Source organism: Molossus molossus, unplaced genomic scaffold, assembly GCF_014108415.1.
Source record: "Molossus molossus isolate mMolMol1 unplaced genomic scaffold, mMolMol1.p scaffold_m16_p_1, whole genome shotgun sequence".
Taxonomy (NCBI): Eukaryota; Metazoa; Chordata; class Mammalia; order Chiroptera; family Molossidae; genus Molossus; species Molossus molossus.
The window spans coordinates 179192070-179207475 of record NW_023425344.1 but is presented as its reverse complement, the minus strand read 5'-3'; the positions used below and the strand labels follow the sequence as shown (position 1 = coordinate 179207475).

Here is a 15406-nt window from a genome sequence, read left to right as displayed (position 1 = left end):
CTCCCTTCTCAGGGCCTTTCCTTCCTTAGTCTCTGGTCCACACCTTGACTGCCCAGGGGTGGCAGCCTGCAGGACCTTCGCGTGAATGCTGACATGGCAAGGGCCTGGTGTGCACTCCATGCCCTCACTAGTGGCTGGCACGGGGCCCTTGCTGAGGCAAAGGACCAAAGGACTGTCAGAAGGCAGCTCCTCCTCCTGTCCCAACCTCCCTTCCTCCACAGGAGCCCTGAACCCTTGCTCAGTCCTTGCCCTGGGCAAGGCTCCATGCCTCCCCAGGGCCTGAGACCTCCACCTTTCCGATCCCAGCCCACCATCTCCGGCAAGACCCACTCTAGTGCAATACAGAAGTCTTCTTTTCCAGGTTGGGCCTGGTGACAGGGTGACAAATGACAGGCCTCCTGCTTCTGAGATCTGACCTCTGATGGTGGCCACTGGACATTTATATTCCTGCCTGGGGTCAGAGTATATACCGTTGAAAGATTCACCTGAGGTAAAGAGTTTTCTGTATGCCTCCCCTAACCTCTGCCCCAGAATTCTCTTTCATTCCTACATACTCTCATCATTACCTCCTTCTTTGGCTTAAGACACTGACAGCCTTCTGGTTAAACGCACAACGCTTCCTGGGGCGAGTAGAACTTGAGTCAGCCCGTTTACACTCAGAGAGGCCTGGGTTGGGTAGGCAGAGCAGGAGCTGAGCTGGGGCTCCATGTGGAGCAAGATGGGGGGTGGGGTGGCAGGAACAGGACCCTGTTAGGGTAGGAGGCACAGCGAAGTGCTGGGACCTGTCCAGCCTCCTACTTTCTCAGGCCAGCAAGTCACCAGGCCAGTCTGGGTGGTGAGAGCACTGGACTGGGTGAGGGATCCCCAGGCCTGAAACTCGCTCTGCTGCAGTTAGCTGTGTGCTCTCAGGACCCACTTTCCTTCTCTGGGGCTCTTCTTCCCTCTCAAAAATTGGGGGGGCTTGATGAAACATTTTTAGGGACTTCCTTTGGCTTGAATGTGCTACAGTGATCCAAGGCAGCCAGCTCCTGTCTGGGGCAGCCCTTTCCACCTCTGCGCTTCTCCCCACTGACCCAGGACTGCTCTGGGCAGTCAGGGAGGCTGTGGCAGGAACCGGCCCCCTGGCTCCTTCCACCTTCTGTGCCTTTTTGCATAATTCCACTTGAAGCTTAAAAAAGAAAATGGAGGCTGGAGGCTCCAGGCCAGAGAACCAGTCTTTCCAGTTTTAACCCTGCGGCTGCTGCAGCCTTCTGGAGCTGGGGCAGGCAGGCAGGGATTGGGGGGGAGGGGACTTGAGCAAGGTGACTGGTTTGTTGCTATTTGCCTTGGGGTGAGCTGCTACTCTAGGATCGTAGATCAGAATAATGCATCAGCTAATCTGAGCTTTCTGGACTTGCTTTTCTGAGCACCCAGAGGTCCCCACTCCAGGTCTTGGGCAGCCTGAGTGTGCAGAACACAACCCTGTCCCACCCCTTAGCCAGAGGCCCAGGGGCCTGAGTGCTATGAGGCTTGGGCCAACCAGAGCCAAGATGCCAGCATTTGCTGATGATTCAGCACTCTGAAGGGGCAGTTTTGCCACAGCGAACCCAAAGGTGTACATAAAAGGTGTACATTGTCTCTCTGTAAAGACTTGGGTCTTTGCATTGCCTGATGCATCATAATGAGGTTTTATAGAAAATGCTGGCCAGGATGGGTGTCCCTTTGCTGAGGCTGATGTGGCCCCATGTAGTTATGAGGGAACCCCTTGTTTTTTTTTCTGCACACTAATTCCCCCAGCATATGCAAGTCTGTCATGTTCTGGGTTTGCCTTGTTCCCAGGTGAACAGAACCTGGGATTATTCTTCCTAAATTCATAAAATGATAGGCAAAAGAAAATGTCTCTGAGTCTAAGCCTTACGGTTCCTGGGCATTTCTAAGTCATCTGCCACAGTAGTCAAGGGATTGCCATGGTCTCCAGTCTGGCCCTTCTGCACCTCCAACTGCGTGCTTCAGAGGGGAGCCATTGGTACACAGTTCTTCAAGGAATCACAGCCACCCTGTGACAAGATTCCTGGCCCAAAGAAGAGTGTGACCAATCTGACCAGGCTGCTTGATTCCTTCACTATATACAGTCCACATCAAGTTCTCAAGACCTCAAACTCTAGATCCTCAGAAAAAAAAGAGAACTCTTAATAGGCTCAAATCATTCCTTAGAGAACTTCAGTGGATAAACAGTTTGCTATTTGGGGAAAAAAATGGATCTGGTATTGCTTTTCTTCCCAGCATCATCAGGCATGGATCTACTGGCATTCTGAGAGCTTTAGCTTTTCTTCAGGGAAGGGTTCTTCCAAAGCCACCTCCTCCATGAAGCCTTTTCTGGTTCCCCTGAAGACCCCAGTGAGGCCTCTTCCTCCTGGCACTTTGTTCCTCTAACACTAATAATCATCACAATAACATTATCTTTTGCTGAGCACTTACGTGCCAACCACACTGCTAAGAGTGTTTGCATATGGCCTTATTTAATCTTCTCAACATCCCTATGTCATAGGTACTATAATTATCCCCTTGGACAGGACAGGAAATTGAGACCTAGCGAGATGAGGTAACTTATCTGAGGTCACCCAGGCAGGAAGAGGCAGCCCTGGGCCTGACATTCACCTGCTGTTAATCATCCACCATTCTGCCTTTTCCTGTACTTGTATATCTCCCTGCCCACAACAATAGAAGATGCTTCTTCCTTTGCGTTTTCACTCTTGGCTAATCGTTTTTTTAAAATTGAAATATTTTTAATTGATTTTAGAGAGAGGAAGGGGGTGGGGGGAGTGAAAGAAACATCAGTCAGTTGCCTCCTGCACGCACCCCGTCCAAGGAGCGAACGAACCTGCCAGCTGGCCAGGTTGAGAGTTCTTTCTGTCTCGAAAGCTTCCATCTTTCCATGCTAGTCCAGCCTGTTAGCGAGCCCACTTCTTTCCACCAAGGCAGGTTCACAGACATGAACTCTCTTCTCAAAGCCCTCACAGGGGCAGGCTGCCGATGCCTGTGGGTGAGGTTTGCAGCACCCTTCCTACTGCCCAAGTCTTAGAAACTGCTCCTGAGGCCTGGGCCTCCCCATTCATGTGTAGAGGGCATCCTACGAGAAGGGCTCTGCTTCAGGCCACAGGACAGCTTCCAACAAGTCCTTCGGGCCTTCTACACCCAGGACAGAGTGTGCTAGAGGTGTCTCTGGGGCCATCTGGGAAGGAATGCAGTCTCCCAGCGTCTCTGCCTACTCCCTGCCTGGTCATCCCACAGAGGTAGACAGGTATGAGAAAATCAGCGTCCAGAGCCCTCCCTAAGCCATCTTAAAACTCCAGGCAGGTATTCCCTCTCCTGTCCCCTGTCCCCTGTCCCCATCCTCGGCTCCTTCTGGCTCCATCAGCTGCCAGCCTGCTCGCCTGCTGTTTGTCTGGCACTCCACGTCCTCTGCCACTCTGAACCCAGCTGGGCACCAGCTGCTGCTCGGCTCTGCACACACGGGCGGCCCCCAGGCTCGGAGTCACCTTTTGCGGGCAGGCAGGGTTTCCTCGTTCTGGAGCCAGGTGTGGGGATGAGTTGAGTGGGAGACACTTAGGGGTTCATCCTGACTCTGGTCTCATGTGCTCCTCCTGCCTACACCTTCCCTGTGCCTGGCACGTCCTAGAGAGCTCAGCTCACAAGGACTCAATCTGTCCTTGGGGAACTAGAAGGCCCATGCAGCCCCCACACCCCCACCTTGCGGCTACTCGCAGGGACACACAGCTTTTCACCCAAATCAAATGCTTCCAGAAGCCTTGCTCCTGGTGCCCACCCACTCTTGATCAGGCACTAGGGTTCCCAGGTTTGCCACTCCTGACCTGCGGAGGGGAGCCCTTGCTTGGCCCAAAGGCCTTATTCCCAGCTAGATGAGCTTTTGTGGGGCCCAAGGGCCAGGCATTCCAGAGCTTATCCTCATCTCTTAGAACCCGGTTCCCACCACAAGCAGCTTAGGAAAAGAATCCACATAGGACCCTCTGACCTTGGTGTGTGACCCCAGGGAAAGAACAAACCATGCTGTATTAGTCAGCCTTACTCCTTGGTTGGCCCCAGCACTTTAACACCCCAAGCTCACTGGGCCTGACATCCCTGGAGCAAAGCAGGTTGCTGACTCCTGCAGAAGTGAAGAGCCCAAGGCCTGTGAGGAGGACTGGTGCTCAGCCAGGCACCCCTGAACCCGGCCTGCCACTGAGTTCCACAGTCGGAGTCTGTGCCAAGTTAAGCTCTGCATAAGGCCTTGACTTGGACCCTGGGTCCCAACAATGCTCCATAAATATTTGTGGAATGAATACCAGAGGGGAGTGGCTCAGAGGTGGTAGGGTAAGAGGACATCCTGGTGGCACTGGCTCAGCCTAGCAGGACAGGAAGGTACAAGCAGGAACAGCAGAAATAAGTATTTCTCCCTCTAGCTGGGAAGCCAGGGGCCAGCTTGGACTGGGCTGTTTCAATATCTATCTGGAAAGAAAGTGGCAGGTTGGATGGGGCCCCCAGGAACCCATCGCTGCCACCCCTGTCCCAGATGGCACATAGCCTGGACACCTCCACACTCCCACCCCTGCCTGGGAAGCTGGAGCCTATGTCGATAGCAGGGACCTTACCGTGGTTGCTCCTCCGGGCAGCTGGGCCTCGAGCTCCCCACTGCAGGTCGGTGCTTGCCTCTAGCCCAGGAAGCGCCACTCCCTTCAGGCGAAAAGGGAAACAAAAAAGGAAAAGAAAAAGAAAACCTCAGTGCCTTTCTCACCCAGCCGCTTCTCCCAAAGGCTCCTGGTTGGTGTCATCCTGCCTCTGTGGGCACACAGCCTCCTCCCTCGGCAGCTTACTCACCGGTGTGCCAGTGAGGCTGCCAGCTGTGTGGGGGATGTGGGGGGCCCACGCCCCTCTGCCTGACACACACCGGAACATGCCCTGTGGGGCCAGGGGCTCTGGCCTGAGTACCAGGCCGAGCAGTGGCCCCTGGCTGGGTCCTGAGTATGGGGAAGGGGTGTCCTGGCCAGCACTCTTCTCAGGAACCGTGCCCCTGTGAGCATGGCAGAGAACACACAGATGCTGACTGGCACTGCGTGGACGAGCAACAGAATTCCTTGGTAGAAAGCTGCCTCCTTAGTGCCCAGGGCTGTCAGGAGAGAGCAGCCAGTGTGCTGTCTGGCCCGTTGGTAGGTTGGCTTCCATCCTTGGCCTGCCCCTGTGGACTACTCCCTGTCTTGGCATGCTGTCGTGTGTCTGTGCTGTGGGCTCAGAGAGGGCCTGGGCTTGTCTGAGCCGGAGCTGCTCCTCACCCGCTCGGGCCAGGTGCTCCGTGTCCTTTCCACAGCACCCATCTCAGAACCCAGGCTGGCCCCGCATCAGATGGGATGAGCTGCTGCCAAATCCCCATCCCTGCCTCTCTGTGAACCCCCCTGCTGTCCTCAGCACTGGGGTGACACACACACTCTCACACACGTGGGGCCACACCCAGCACAGAGCCACCTACCTGCCCAGGCCAGTCTAAGCCAATCCAGCCTCGCTCTCCAAATGCCACTCTGACCCTAGAAGCCACTCATTTACAGAAATATCTCGAAGGAGGTGAGTTCAAAGCCAGCCCCGGAGGATTCCAGTCAGCATGGACCAGACTCCCCTTCTCTCCCGACACCTCTAGAGGACACAGCAGCCTGATCACCATATCTGCTATTGCACTTTGTTGGCTGGCATCTCTCCCAGGGCACCTCGAGCCCCCACCGGGTCTTCCATATCCTTAGGAAGTGGCGGCAGACTCTCAGCAGGTCCCATCTTCCTCGGTGCCCAAGGTAGGGAGGGGGCTAGCCGGGGCGGGACTCGGGTGCAGCTCCAAGTTTCCAGCTCCCCAAATAATCAGATGCAAAAGAGAAGAAAGAAACCTCCAGGCCGGCAGGTGACTCAATGCCGGTGGGCCAGCTTAGTCACCTGGATGGCTGCTTCCGGCCCTGGCACATCAGGCAGGGGCCAGTGCCCTCCCCACCTGCTGTCCACAGCAGAGCTATCAAAGGGAGCGCGGCCCAGGAGCCCCCGCTGGCCCCCGGCTGCCTGGCGGGCGGCACGGGCGGCGGGCTCCAGCCTCCTTCCGCCGCGGCGCGCCCCTCCTCCACCGCGCACCCCGGCTCACTTTGGGATTTCTCCATTAAATCCTCAGGCAGCGACCTGCTCCAACGTTGCTTGGCAATTTTGATATCGTCGAGGGTTGCCATGGGGAGGAGGATGATGTCATTGACATAAAAAACCCACTGAATTTACAAATCAGCTGGGGCTGGAGCTATTTATAAAAACACGTTTTCCCCTGCCTGCCTTTACTGAGGGGGCGGGAGAGGAAGGGCTGCCTGCTGGGATCAGTGGGAGCCTCCCCCAGCCCCCCAGAATGAAGACCTCCCAGGCTCCCCACCCCCGCAGAGCTGCGAGATCCAGACCTGGCTGGCCCCGACCACAGCTGGGCTGAGCGCCCCTTTCCGGGTCTCAGCTGCTTTTGCTGTGAGCGGCACAGGGGTTGCCGGGCAGCGCGAACGCTGGCGTCCTGAGTTTGCAGGGACCAGCGAGACCAACCACTCAACCCGCCCCTCACGTGTCCTGGCCCCGGGGCAGAAACCGGGCGCGTACAGGTAGGTGGCCAGCTCCTCTGCGCATGCGCCTCCCGGCCCGCCTCCCCGAGCCGCCAGGTGGGGCCCGGCCTTCCCCCGAGTCCTCCGCTCTCTGGGCCGCCCGCCTGCTTCTCTGCCTCCTTTACTTCTCCCAGTATCGAGCTGTGGGGTGCCCAGGCCCCAGTTTTGGCTCCCTACCCCTCTCTCGCCGCACTCGGTTGGAACACTATCCTCTGGTGGCTTTGACCATCAACTTAGAAATGCTCACCGCGGAGCCAATGTCCCCCCCGCCGCCCCCATTCAGGAGCCACCCTCGCGGGACAGCTCCTGCACCCAGTGCCCAGGCTGCTGACACATGAACTGCCCTTTGCCTCTTCCCACTCCCAGCCCCTTCCATCCAAGGTGGCACTAGGCTGCTCATGTTCTTTTTGAAAACTCTTCCATAAATTTTCTTTCATAATGCAGCAAGGTGGTGTTTGGATAAAAGCCCAGGCTCGGAGTTTTCACAGTCCTGACTTCAAGTCCCAGCTCTGCTGTTCATCAGCCAAGTGACCTTTGGCATGTTTTTAACCAAGCAAACTCAATGTCCTCATCTATAAAGTGGGGATGATTTTTGCCTGCCTTCTGGGATTGTGGGAATCGAATGAACAAAGCTCCTGACACAGGGACCGCTCATCCCGAGAGCTCAATAAACATGGATTTTCCTCTCAGCTTTCATCTGCAATGACTGTGTTACTTGCTGCTCATTCTCATCCACCTACCCAACTGGTGGCAGGTTAATCCTCCAAAACCATGACCCCAATCACCTCCTGTGCAAACGTCTCAAGCTGAACACATAGACATTTTGATTGAACTGCACAGTATTGGGCCATATGGCATTAATCATAAAAACTTCAATTAGTCAGGTCCTCCAACTACCAGCCATGGAACTCATCCTAGCTCCATCTTGAACAGGAAAGACATTTTTTGATAGCCACAAGGTATCTAATTCCTACCACTGATGACAAATCTGGAGCATCAAGTTCAGGACAGAAGCCAGGGCAGCCCCGAGGTCTCTAGGCATCAGGATAGACCTGGATAGAAGATGCTTCACCACACACTCCACCTGTTGCACCTCCACACCTAATCCAAGAGCAGGGAACATCTGCTTGGCAGGCTTAGGTCAGGTATTCACCTCTGGCTTTGGTGAAGACACATCGATTGGTTGCTTCCTGAAGACCCCAACTGGGGCCAGGGATTGAACCCAAAACCCAGGTAATGTGCCCTCAACTGGGCATTGAACCACAACCCTTCAGTCCAAGGGCCGGCGCTCTAACTGCTGAGCCACACCGGCCAGGGCTCACTTGAAGCTCTTTTGTTTCTGAAAGTGGACATGTACTTACAGCCTCGAAAGCAACCTGCCTCATCTGCATCGTTTTGATGAGTTAGGTTCAGCTGGAATGATTGCCCACATCAACTATATCCTACTGCAGAGTTTTAAAAGAAGCATTTGGAGATATGCTTAGAAAGGCCGTGTAACAGTGAAGTCCTAAATGTTCCTAAATGAATGCTTCATAGGCTTTCCTGATGAATGAAGTTGCAGAAACAAAGCCTAGGGTTCTAGCATGCGGGAACAATTCCCTTTCACTGCCAAAGTTTTCTAGATTTTTAGATTCTTCCACACACTCCCCACCTCCTTGTGCCTCGTGAGCAGAAAGTGCTTTACACAGGTTTTTTGAGGGCTGAGTGGGCCTGTCTCCACCTGCCTACGCTCGTCAACACCTCACACCTCGGGGCCAGGAAGGGAGGAACAGACTCTGCTTGCCTTCTCCTCCCACCATCCCAAGCCAAGGCAGGCTCCAGAAAGAAAACCTTGGATTAATGAGCAGGTGTTGTCACTGGGGGCCTGTGTCCTGCACTCCAGGGCTGCTGTTACCTCAGAAGTGGTCCCCGGCCCTGGGCCTCCAGGAGAGCCAGGCCAGAGGGAGGGGCCTCACCTTCAAGAGATTTTCCCAAATGGCTTCCTGCATGGTAGGTGGGGTGCCTGGGGAGTAGATGTCTCCAGGGCACCTGCCCACCCTCCGAGGTGTTGGTAGCAAAAGGGAGGATGACCAGGTCAAGTCCTGGGGGTCCTTGGTAGGAAGGATACTTACGGACCTAGTCAGATAGGGGTATTCTGGGTAATTCCTGTGCCTTCTCCTCTGGCCCTGTTCCTTCTTCCATCCAGTGGGGGTGGGCTGGGGTGGGCTGGGGATCTGAGGGTAATGAGGTGTCCTGGTGGCAGGGCAGGTGTGTGGAGGACGGCTGGCAGGGGCTTCTCTCTGTCATGCTCCTTGGAATAGGAATGCCTGCTGGCTGCAGATTAGGGGTTTTCTCCAAGAACTCTTTTCTTCAATTAAAGCCAATTGGAAAAGCATAGGAGGAGTTACTACCAAGCGACCTGCTGCCTGGCTGCTGCCACCCTGGCCTTGATCGGAAGGCCCAGCGCTGGCCCTCGGCCTGAAAGTGAGGAGGGAACGTGGCGGCCTTCCAGTAGCCCAGTCCGGGTGGCAGAACCTGCCTGGAAACCAAGGGGCAGGGAAGTGGGAGGAGGCGAAGGGACCGCAGTGCTGACAGAAAACAGGGAGTATGCCCCGAGAAGCTGGTTTAGCATCCCCATGTCTCTGGGGCAACTGGGGAACCAGAAGAGAGACAGAGACACCGTCAGTGGGGAGACCCCAGGGAAGAGAGCAGTGTCAGCAGGGGGTCAGAGGCACCATTTGTCTGGTCTTCCGGGGTTGCCCAACCCATCACAGTGCTGCAGGCGACGGGGGGAGGGGAGCACAGGCCAAGGTCTCATCAGGATTAGGAGTGACCCCAGCTGGGGACTCTGCTGTTGACCTCCAGGAGTTCCCCTCAGGGGAAACAGTATACTTCAAGTAAGTGACTAGGGAAGGGAATGCCTTTGCTAGGGCTGTGTGGAATAGTGAAAATCCGTGGTTTCGTGAGATGGGGTGGCAGCAGCTGCAAACATTTTTATGAAGTATTTGGCATGTGCCAGCATAGTATGGCTAGGATCTTTCCACCTGTTAGTTCACTGACTCCTCAAAACACCAGAAGGTCAGTGTTGTTATCCCCATTTGGACAGACGAGGAATCGGAGGCCGCATGCCGCCCTGGCTGTCACCGCACGCCCCGTGGCTGAGGCAGAAACTCCCTGCAGCCGCTCTGCCCTGACTGGCCTGGGTGACCCTGCACAGCCGGCTGAAGGGAGCCACTCAGTTGGGGTCTGACCACAACCTGCTTTGATGGGCTGTGAAGCTGCAGAAAGGGATGTGCCTGCCTCTGGCTGGCTTTCATCTCTGTGGGACCAGACAGGCCCTTCGGATTTCGGGAGGGAGTCAGCATTGTCTCCAGAGTTCAGTGGCTGGCAGCAGGCCCAGCAGAGGGAGCCGCCTTTCCTGGGAGCAGCCTCTGGGGGAGGGGTTGGCCCATCTCCATCAGAGCACGGAAAAGGCAGGACGAGCAGAAACTGGCTGGGCCCTCTGTCAGAGTGAAATGGGCATCCCTCTCTGCGAGGCTGGTCCCAGAGGCACTGCGGGGGCTGGACCCTGAGGAGTTAGCAGCAATGTGAGGGTTGGCTCAGAAACTGGTCAGGGCAGGGTAATAAACTGGAGTCCCAAGTGCTGGGCTGGCAAGTGTGTCCTTTTCAGCAGAGGATGTGACGGGCCTTTGCCATCCCAGCCCTAGTTCACCAGGAGCAGAGTCTTCTTGACACATCTCAACCTCCGCAGGGAGCAAGAGCTAGTGATGAACCCGGCAGCACAGGTGGTACAATGCAGCAAACAGACACGGAGGGTTCCCAATGTCCCTCCAATAACTGCGGCTAAAAGCTAGTTTTCTTGAACACATTACTGTACATTACCACACATCAACTCATTAAAAGTGAAACTAATCCAATTAATGGGTCCATTTAATAAATATCTATTGAGTATTTGCTAGGTACTAAACTCAAGTCCCCTTCCTCATGTAATTTACAATCTAGGTAGAAACTATTATCCCATTTCAGAGATGAGGAAACTAAGGCCTCCTGAAGTTAACTCACTTGCTCAGGTCACTAGCAGGACAGGGAAACGTTTAGACCCAGGCAATCTGTTTCAGAGTCCGGGGTGCTATTTTGCTCCCAAATCCCCTTTCCTTCCCAACATCACCCGTGAGGCAGACACTACTGGTCACCTCTCGAAAGCAATCTCATCTTCCTTCTTACTTGCTGGAAGAAACCCTATGTATTTGGATGTACATTCTTCCCCTTCCTGTGTATTCTGAGAAGGGCCCCCAGAGGTCAATCTTAATTAGTTTGGACCAATTTTGGTAATTCCCTTCCTTTTACCAGGGATTGGTTTTTGGCCCAGGGCATGGGACAACATGTCCAAGAAATGAGGGGAAGTTTGCTGGAAGGTTTTGGAAAGTTTTCTTGTGTTATTCCAAGTTGTTGAGTTTGGCATTTGGGTTCCTAAGGGGACCAGCCTGAGGACAAAGCCAGTATGCTAAGGATAGCAGAACAGAAAGGTGGAACAATTGGGTTCTCCCTGAGCTGAACTCCAGGCCTGTTATTATGTGAGATAGCTGATATTCTTACCCCTTACAGTATTTTGAATTGTTTTTCTGACCCCCCCCCCCCCAGGTGAAAACTAATATAAACCACCTCCAATCCCTGTCACACCACCGCGGCTTCCGGGATGCCCCAACCCAAGTTGACCCTCACTTCCACTGAGTGTCCTAACCCGCCTGCTCCACAACTTTGGCTCCTGGTCACGACTTACTTTGAGGTGTCCTTTGACTTACTTCTCTATTGTCTTGGTTTTTAACCTGTAATATCCTGTTTCTCTAAATTATAAACTCCCTGAAGGGAGTAAGCATGCCTTATATTTCTTTATATCCTTACTGGAGCCCCAGTAGGGCTTAATAAATATTTATTGGCTAACCTTCTTTGACACATTTAATTTTTTTTTTTTTTTAATCCTCACCCGAGGACATTTCTCCATTTTTTGTACAGATAGAGTGGGAGGGAGAGAGAGGAAGAGAGAGAGAGAGAGAGAGAGAGAGAAACATCGATGTGAAAGGGACACATCGAGTGGCTGCCACCCGCACGACCAACCAGGGCCGGGGACAAACTGCAACCGAAGTACGTGCCCTTAGCGGGAACCGAACCCGGGTCTCTCCGGACCGCAGGCCGACGCTCTAACTGCTGAGCCAAACCGGCCAGGGCCTTCTTTGACACATTTAAAGAGATTATTTCCTGCCCTAGAGGGGGTAAATGGACAGGTTTAAATTAAGTAAAACAAGAGTCAACAGGTGGCAATTGGAGGCCTGACTAAATAACAAAGTCAGGCACTTCAATTGTGCTTTAGATTTCACAGTGGATCACACCAGTTCCACCTGCCTTCTGCGTGCCCAGCTCTGGGCTGCCTGCGGAGGACACAGGCAGGAATCTGCTGCTCCCTGGGGCCAAGAAACGTTCATGCTTGGCAACCATATCATGTTTTCCATTCTCCCAGCAGCCCTTTGGGGCAGGAACCTCAGCAGTAGTTTATACAGGGCAGACTGACCTGCCCGGATCAAGCAGCTGGTAAAGAGCAGATGTAGGACATGAGCCCAGGTCTTCCAGTTCCCGAATCAACTTTCTATGCCTCCCTTTCCTTTTTCCTATTAACAGTGGTCACCTTTTATCCACTGGCTCAGAACAGGGATGTAGCAAAGCAGAAAAAGACACAGTTCCAAAAGTCTAACCTCTACAAGGAAATCTCAGGAAGAGACTAAATAGTTTGGCTTTAAATGGGTTGAGTTGGGCCTGTGAGGCTCAGTAGATTGAGCCTTGTCCCATAGACAGAGGTCCTGGTTTGATTTCCGGTCAGGGAACATGCCCGGGGTTGTGGGCTCCATCCCCAGTTGGGGACATGTGGGGGGCAGCAGGTAAATGGTTCTCTCTCAAATCAATGTTTCTGTCTCTCTCTCTCTCTCTCCTTTTCTCTCTAAAAAATCAATGAAACATATTTTAAATGGGTTGAGTTGGCCCTGCTCCCCAAGCCAGAAATTCGTTCCTCTGGTATGGGAGAGGGAGAGAAAGGAGAGAGGACTGAGATGCGTCCATAGGTAGCTAGAGAAGGGATCTGCATCCTGCTTCCCACGAATGTGAGCTGCAAGACTTGGCCTGATACATCAGAGCAAACAGGCCAGGGGGCAGTCTATCAAAGATCCCTGCACTCCCGACATGGCACAGAAGCAGCAGAAGGCTGTAAGCCTGCAGAGACCCTTTGGGTTGAAATGACCTTGAGACTAAAGACTGGGGACCTTCCTGATAGCTTGGTACTTGGCTGATCTTAAAAAAATGTTTTTTCCTTTACTGATTTTAGAGAGAGGAAGGGAGAGGAAGAGATAGAAACATCAACAAGAGAGAACATCGACTGGCGCCTCCTGCATGCCCCCCACTGGGAATTTGGCTCACAACCTGGGCGTATGCCTTGACCAGAAATGGAACCAGGACCTCTCAGTCTATGGGACAATGCTCAATACACTGAGTCGCACCGGCCCAGAACTGGCTGATCTTGAGACTGTCTTGAGACTGTCCAAATATTTGGTTCCTGAAGGTCACGCCCAACAAAACAAGTCATTTTGTCTTATCCTTGACATTACAGAGTACCACATTTCTTTCACTTACCTTTATTATGTTGCAGACTTAGCTATACTCTGGACTGTAAATTAATTCAAAACAGTGAGGCTCCAATCAACTAGCTGGGATCCCAATGTACTTCAGAGGTTTCCAGAGAACTTTAGACCATTTAAATGACATTTGAACTAAATTAGTACAAGCATCTACAGTTATCTGTACTAAATGCTTTAGTTCTCAATACTCTGTAAAGTAGGCACTCGGTTATCCTCCCTTTATAGAGGAAGACATTGGCTCAGAGAGGAAGTAACTTGCTCAATGTTACACAGCCGGGACTCAAGCCCAGACATTCTGGTTTCTAGAGAGCATTTCTAACCACCATGCTAGTATTTGGTTTGCTACCACAGGCAGGGGAGCCCCTCAGTACCGAGGAGGTCCTGGGCCTGTGGAGTGGGCCCTACAGTGTGAGCACTACATGCAAGTTATAACTAGGGTATAAAAAGACACAGACGGCCCTGGCCAGTTCGGCCCAGTGGTTAGAGCGTCGGCCCGCAGACCAGAGTCTGGGTTCGGTTCCTGCTAAGGGCACGTACCTAGGTTGCAGTTTGTGCCCAGCCCCGGATGGGGTCGTGGGTGGCAGCCACTCGATGTGTCTCTCTCACATCAATGTTTCTCTCTCTCTCTTCCCCCTCTTTCCCTCCCGCTCTATCTGAAGATAAATGCAAAAAATTAAATTAAATTTTAAAAAAGACCTCCAGGTAATTCTAATACAATGACACAGACTGCCCAGGCTGGTTTGGCTCAGCAGTTAGAGCATTGGCCCGCAGACCAGTAAGTCAGACCAATTAAGTCACGGGTTCGATTCCAGCCAAGGGCACATACCTTAGTTGTGATTTGTCCCTGGCTTGGTCAGGGTCGTGCAGGAGGCAACCTGTCGATGTGTCCCTCTCGTGTTAATGTTTCTCTCTCTCTCTCTCTTTCCCTCCCATTCTATCTGAAGGTAAGATAGAAAAATATCCTCCGGTGAGGATTTAAAAGAAAAAAAAGACACAGACCTTGTCCCAAAGAGCTCATGTGAGTGAGAGGTAAGGCATGTAAATGCACCTGTCCTAGGCAACTAATAATGTAGCAGGGGAATGGCACAGATAGGAGCTATAGTTTGCCCTCCATGGTCTTTACATCACAGAACCTGGGCTATGGGTCCACATGGTCAAATGCTGGATGTGTCCGACTGGGTGACTTCTGAGCAAATGGCTTCTTTATCTGTTCAATGATGGGGCCATTGGTCTGGAAAGTCTTTGCTAGCGAGGCTAGTTAACTTTTGTCTATTCTGCCCACCTAACCCCCTGGACTCACTGCATCCCACACACACTCACCCTTCACTATTTCATTTCCTTAAATAATCCAATCTCACTGAAGCGTCTTGAGTCATCCTTTTCAATATTATTACTTTATTCTAGTGTTACCAAATTGTTTTCATTTTGTTTAAACAATGCAAAATCAAACAAGTAAATGGGGAGAGTATATAAAGGGGGATAAATGGTGGCAGAAAATAAATAAAGAAAAAAACCACACAAGTAAATGTATACTCATCCTTTTGTTCACAGATTTTAATGGGTATTTGTTTTTATGAAATGCCATCCTCCCTTTGCTAATTGCAGGACTGGAGCAATTAAATAAAATGCACCACATGACCAGGCCAGTAAGATCAAACCACTCTGAAACTGCAGCACACTCTGATTCACACACTGTTTCAAATGAATGTGAGGCTGAATTAAACACACGTGGGAAATAAAGTACACATTTTGATGGAATAAATATACCTGTGGAAAAAACATTTAATTTTGAAAAGAGTAAACAGGACAATGAAGTCGCACGATGTAAGGTCAGCGGCCAACTGCAACAGAAGGTTAAAGAAACATACTGAAGTGACGCACAAATATGAAAGCGAGACTGGTGCCAGGCACATCGAGGGCCAGGGCAGACCCCACCCCCACCAAGGCTCCAATATAGGGTTTTCAAACTCATGGCTGCACTTTCCAACATTTTAATTCACTGTTTATTTTTGAGGACTATGTGCTAATTTCTGGGAGCATATAAAGTTAAGACACACAGTCCTTTGCTCACATGGGGTTTTAAAACTAGCAGTTTGATTGGACACCACTATT

General features: G+C 52.3%; 1 protein-coding gene across 1 annotated transcript in view; it reads right to left on the bottom strand.

The window, feature by feature from the left end:
- Positions 1-4698, bottom strand: part of PAK6 (p21 (RAC1) activated kinase 6) — a 34159-nt gene extending 29461 nt beyond the window's left edge. Inside the window, exon 1 of the mRNA XM_036271823.1 lies at positions 4629-4698. The gene's annotated coding sequence lies outside the window, so the exon portion shown is untranslated. The remainder of the gene's footprint in view (positions 1-4628) is intronic.
- Between the last annotated feature and the right edge of the window lie 10708 nt (positions 4699-15406).